Source organism: Grammomys surdaster, unplaced genomic scaffold (assembly GCF_004785775.1).
Source record: "Grammomys surdaster isolate TR1022 unplaced genomic scaffold, NIH_TR_1.0 183, whole genome shotgun sequence".
In the NCBI taxonomy this organism is placed as follows: domain Eukaryota; kingdom Metazoa; phylum Chordata; class Mammalia; order Rodentia; family Muridae; genus Grammomys; species Grammomys surdaster.
The window spans coordinates 3,068,483-3,075,073 of NW_021604628.1; positions in this window are offsets into that span (position 1 = coordinate 3,068,483).

Genomic DNA, 6,591 nt, shown 5'->3' on the forward strand with positions numbered 1-6,591 from the left:
CCACAGGTTTAATCGCACGCGCACAGTGTACCCCGCTTGCTTTTGTGTCACAGGTCATGGGCCACAATGGACATCTTTTGGGATTCGTTCTACCGATCAGTCGTCCGTGACTAAGCAGCGCCCGCATGCATGTGGCCATCCGTGCTCAGAGCCGCGGTAGGTCTCAGCATTGAGCTGCCCTCTCTTCCCTTTGGGGGTGTCACACAGCTGTGCCTGGGTGCGAATGGACACAGAGGGCTGCTGGGACACCTTGAGCACATACTTGGGGATCCCAGGAAGGCACATGGCTTTCTCACGAGTCATCTGCTGCTTCCCGGCATGAGGGCATGGGCGTCATTTCCCTCTGCTCCAATGTTTTCCCTGTTTCTGCAGACCTGGCTGGTGTAGCATAGTTCCCATCACGGTCGGAATATGCCAGTTCCTAAGCAGAGACGGACTGACGCTTTCCACATGTGTGAGACAAATTGCCCAACATCTGCTTGCAATGCAGCCATTTCTCTATTGGGTTATCGGTCTTTTTATTTTGCGTATTTTTGCTCCCTCAGTTTTTAAGTGTCAGAACTGTGTATATTGTTTTTTGGTTGTGGTTTTTGTTTGTTTGTCAGTTTGTTTGCTTTTTCAAAGCAAACCTCTCCATTTTACAACCCTGTTTTGTTTTGTTTTTTTTTAATTTCCTTGTAATGGTTTGTTTGCTTGCTTGCTTGCATGGTTGGTTTCATTTTATTTTTTTATTATTTTTTAAAATCATGTGCTGGTGGGAGGGTATATGCACATGTCAGTACGGGTGCTCCTGGAGGCCAGTAAAGGGTGTTGGATCCTCTGGAGCTAAAGTGACACGTGGTTGTGAGCTGCCTCACAAGGATGCTGGAAACCAGACTCTGGGAAAGGAGCAAGTGTTTTCAACTGCTCCATCCCTTTAAGTGAATTTTAAAAATTTGTTTCTCTTATTCTTTGAAATTATGCTATAATGACATCATTCCCTGCTTCCCTTTCCTCCCTCTAAGCCCTCCTATATACCCCTCATGTTCCTAAATACATAAGAACAACCTGCTCGGTCTCAATAAATTTACTCACATGCATGCTTTCAGGGCTGACCGTTTGGTATTGGACTGCTGTGCTCCTCCCCAGGGAAGACTGTCTCCGACTCTCGGAATCCTTTTGTGGCCTGTAGCTCTTTGTGTAGGGCTGGGGTCTCCCGGGCTTTCCCTCATCCATGTTAGCATGTCTGCTGTTGTCTTTGTCTGGCTCACGGTAGAAGCAGTCATCTTGGTGAGACTTCATGCCCATAGCTTCTGGCATTCCTAGACAGGATCTCGCAGGCAACTATGTTTCTCTTGCTCTTATAATCTTCCTGCCGGCTCTTCCACAATAATCCCCAAACCTTAGGTGAGGGAGGTGGCAACTTCCTGAGACAGGATCTCATTCTATAGTTTAGACTGGTCCAGTAATCACTATGAAGTGCGGCCTGTCTCATTGTCATCCTCCTACGTCAGCCCTGTGATGTCCTTGCTTCTTGTGGTGATTTTCACTAAACCTATTGTCTCCGTCAACCAATTCTGGGTTTTAGGAACCCTTTCCCCTTCAGCTCTTCTAGGTCCTGAGAGGCACTGTAGGTGGGTAACCCCTTCCTCACTGGCCACACAGGCCACCCCCAACCCCTTTACTAGCAGGGTGTACTTGTGGAATGTTTCTATCATGAGAGGCTTCAAGTAGAACTCTGAGGCACCCTCTTGCCCCATGACACCTAGAATCCGAGACTCTGACCTCATGAAGGATAGAGGGGTCTCAAGATGCTCCCCCTAAATGAACCTGTATCTGAGCTGGGCCGCATTGCTGGGAATACCCAGAGGCCACAGTATAGCGGAAGAGGCAGAGATTGCTGGGTCAGGGCTGGCTGGCCGAATCAGCAAGATGTACGGCCCTAAGGATAGGCCTGAGAGAGCCCTGGGAGGGTTAGAGCTGTCTAGAAGTAAAAAGCTAGCCTATCTTTAGGGATGTGGCCAGCAGGCCCACAGACTTGTGAGGCACCAGACACTCAGGACAGACGCCATGGAAGGCCCCCGGCACCAGTTGCATCAGCATCCTGGGTAACTGACAGACACTGCGGCAGCTGTGGCCTGGCCAGGCTCCCACTCACCCTCCAGAGCAACTCTATGCTGCAGCACTTCGGGAAGAGCAAGTGCCAGCCACAGGGAGCCGCCACGGAACAGCAGCCAAGAGCACGGGTCCAGGCTCCTTCCAGAAGCCCAGCCCACCTGAGGGGCACACAGACAGCCCCAGAACTGCAGTGTGAGTCACATTTAGCTGCCCGGCCTCACCTGTGGCCCATGCAGTTGTAACCATCACGCTGTGCTGGGGTAAAGGACGGTGTGGCCTGTCTGCACAGAGCACACATCTGGGGCCCATCAGTGAGCTGTGTGCTGCTGTGGCCAGAGCAGGCAGCCTTGCCCATGTCAGCCACACCCTGTTTAGGGCATTGTACAGCGCTGTAATCCACTACTCGCTCTCTCCTCTAGCAGACATTCTATGGTTTCCCTACATCTCTGGGGCTCCGGTCTCCCCACCGCAGAGCTGGGTACTCCCTGCCATCCTTCCACGCCCCTGCATCATCTCAAGCGCCAGGGCTTGCTGCCTGCCCTACTCCTCACACCAGCCGAGCCATGTAGTTTCTTTTTTTTTTTTTTTTTTGGTTTTTCGAGACAGGGTTTCTCTGTATAGCCTTGGCTGTCCTGGAACTCACTTTGTAGACCAGGCTGGCCTCAAACTCAGAAATCCACCTGTCTCTGCCTCTCAAGTGCTGGGATTAAAGGCGTGCGCCACCACTGCCCGGCATGTAGTTTCTTTAATGCTGGGTAAATGTCATTCTTTCTATGGAGTTTCTGGGCAGGACTTTGGGCTTGTACCCAGAATCTTTGGTGGAGAAGCCCCGCTCTAGGTGGCCCTGGGAATCAGAAGGGACTTTCAGAATACAGCTGTTACCTGCGCACTGCCTTCTGTTTCCAGCCACCTTTGGCATCCAGCCAACAGCTCAGACCCTCCGGCAGCATCCTAGGACTGGGGAGGGAGCCTATGCAGGCTTCGAGCAGGAAGGAGGACACGGTTCCTTTCCATCCTGCTGAGTGACTGCTGTGGCAATCTCTCAGACTGACTCACTTCCCCCTTCACAGCCTGAGAGGCTGAGTGCTCACCGGCCTGGCCCTACTCGGCAGCATCAAAGCACTTACTGTTTAAACGGCTTTGCCCATCTTAGGAAAACATCATGGCTCTGGCACAGCATATAAGCAAGGAAGGAGGAAGAAGTGGGGGGCTCGCCATGGCCTCCCCCTGTTCCTTCTTACCCCATTAAAATAGGCTCTGAGTATAAGGCTTCTCCTCCCCTCCATCCTGCCCAGTGCACTGGTCCCACAAGAAAAAGAGCTGGGCTTGGAAGGCTGAAACAGGAGTTCAGGGTCGAGCTAAACTACACAGCTAGTTCAAAGCCAGGCTAGGAAACACAGCCAGACAGTGTCCTAATACAAAGGTGGGCCGAAGAGAAACTGCGATGGTAGAGCCTTTGCCTGGCACCCATAAGGCCCTAGGCTGGATCCTTGGTATCCCAAACAAAACACAAAGAGAGCCACTGACCATGTGGTACCTGGGAGCTGCACCTCTCGAAGGCACCTGGCAACTGGTCCATGTGGGAGATCCCCAGCCTTCAAATGAAGGTCCTCAGAAAGCTGCAGAGGCTCTGAGCATCCCCAGGCTTCCCTGAGGAAGGGGGCAGCCTCTCACACCAGGCTTCTGTCTCCGCCTCGCTCCCTAGACCCCAGCTGTCCTATCCATTATGGACTGAAATCCTAGCCAGCCCAGAGGCCAGTGCCTAGAGTGTATGCTAACCCCACTTAGCATCCCAGGGTGCTTGAGGGGGCTTTTTACTTACACATGAGCTTGGGGAGACAGTGTCTGTACTGGGACACCCAGAGATGGAAGGGGGTCCCCAAAGCACAGGGAGATGACAAGTTAGTGTGAGAGAAAGAACACTTGGAGACTGGGGGGAGGCTCCAGGGCTCGGGGTGGTGCAAGGGAGCTGGAGAGATGTTGCTGGGTAGAAGGAGAGAAGTGAGAGGGACGGGGTACACGTGCTGGGGCTGGCCACGGTCCGGGTTCCAGCAGCAGCAGCCCCCAGCTGCAGTCCAGCTGCTGGGGGCAGCCCAGAGGGACAGGACTATATTACGCCAGGACCTGGCATTGCTAGACAAAGCTGGTATCTGGCTTGCTGGAGACGGTTCTAAAGCCGGTGAGCGGAGCACAGGAAAGGGCGGACAGTGTGCTCAAGAGGTTTTCCAGAGGGACGACATACCAAGGAGCAGGCTAAACTGGAAAGGACACCCGTACGTCGTTCAGGGCTCTCAACGCTGTCACCAAATAGCAGAAGCCACAGTGATAGAGATTGGGACGGGCAGTGGGTATTTCTTCTCTGAGCCACGTCCACTGGCCACATGAAGGGACAGGGTGAATGACATAGGGTCATTTTGCCACAAGTGTGTGCCTATACAGTGCTCACTTCAGACCACACCTCAGTGCGTATGAAGGGCGGGCTCCCGGAGAAGGCACTCTTCCCAGTGAAAGACTGTCTCCCAGTGAGTTCCAATGTACACATGCCAATGCAGACGTGTACATATACATTTGCATGTGCACACACACACACACACACACCTTTCTGTATGTACCTAGATAAGGGTATGTATGTGACAACATATACACGCACACATTTCAGAGGCTCCTGGAGGTGGCTCCATCTCTATACCATGTCCCTCTAACCTGTCCCCAGGACGTCTGCGTGTGAGGCAAGCACGGCCCCTCTGGGAGGTGTCTGTCAGCCTCTGCCAGCTTCATCAACCCGGGGGCACATTTGAGCTAGCAGGTGTGAGAGGGGGAGGAAGAGGAGGGCCAGGATGCAGGGGAATGAGAAACACGTGTCTTAAGATACCACCGACCTGGGTCAGCCTGAGATACTGGAGCTGGAGAACAGATGCATTAAGCCCAAGACAGAGGCCTCGGCACCCCCTGCTTTCATAGAGAGAGAGCTAGACTTCCAGAAAATTCCAATGGCAAGTTTTCTAGGAGAGCCGGCCTATGGAAAGGGTCCTGTCCAAGAACAGTGAGGAAGACCTGTGATGCAACTTAGAGTGTTCTGATGCCGCCTGAGACAAGATGCTGCCCCTCCCACATGGCTGCTGATAGAACTGGTGACATTAAGCTCTGTCCACTTTTCTGAAACAAAGACCCTTAAACACCAGTCAGCTGGCCAGTGCTCACCCGGGGCCAGGGCCAAATACCCCGTTACACTTGGCCTTTTTGATAGGAAGGGTATTTACACTAAAGGAAGTTTTGTAAAAGAGGAGGCAACCGTGGCTTATTGTTATCCTTCTTACCACACAAGCCCTGTCAGAGTGTACCAGCCTAAGCTTCCCAGGTACCAGGTTCCCAGAGGAAGGAGCTGGGAAGCTGTTCCAGTTAACCTTGAACTTGTACTAAGGGAATTCTGTAACCTTGTTCCCCTTCCCGTTCTGACCTGATGACCCAAGAATCCTCAATCCTTTCACAGGAAAAGTCCTCTACACTGGATATAGGGATGGATTCCATGTATGTTGAAGTCCAAAAAAAAAAAAAAAATGCAATCTCCACAAGTCTTCTGTCTTCCCAGAACATAAAATCTAGCTGGCACTATGAAAGGGAGAGATGGGCTGGGGAGAAGGCTCCGTGGGTAAAGCCCTTACCACCAAGTGTGAGGGCCTGAGCTTAGTCACTAGACCAACAAAAGGGTGGGTATAGTAGGCTGCACCTAATACTCCCAGTACTCTCACGGAGGCATGGGAGGCAGAGACAGGAGAATCCCCAGACGCCTGCAGGCTAGGGAGCCTGGTGTACATAGCGTAGGAGCAGAAATCTAAGACACTCAGTCTCAAACAAACTGAAAAGAGATAACTAATACCCAAGGCTGTCTTCTGACCTCTACCCACATGACTTTAGTTCAGCAACACCTGAGAGGCTTGGTACTTAGTCCATTCAGACCTTGGACGGCAAAGTCAATCTGGTTAGAAGAGACAGAAACCACTAGGCTGACCCTGTGACACCATGAGGGAACACATCCCATTTCTTCCCAGGATGCTCTTTTCCCACCAACCCCATCCTCTGAGTCACTAGGAAACTCTATTTCTCAGAAAATAAATCAAGATATCACACAGCATGACCTAGCTTCTAGGCCCTTTCCCTGTGACCCCCGCCTCTGTACGTGGTGAACCCTTAAAGTATCATCCAATGACAAGATTGTGTTGGGTGGGATGCGAACCCCAGCCTAGTCTTTCTAGAACTTGATCTGGACCCTTCGGCTCCCTCCCCAACTACAATCACTCCTTCTATTTGCCAGCCGGTTGGGGAGGTTTGCCTGAGACCAGCCCAGTGCTGAATCCAGCAAGCTTGACGTGCCCACATGGCAGACTCTTGGGAAGCACTGTGACCTCGCTGGGCCTGACCCGAGGCTTTCTGAGTCACTCTGTCTTCAGTCTAGCCTGCTGGAGCGCTGGGTCACTGACACACCTGCTCACTGGA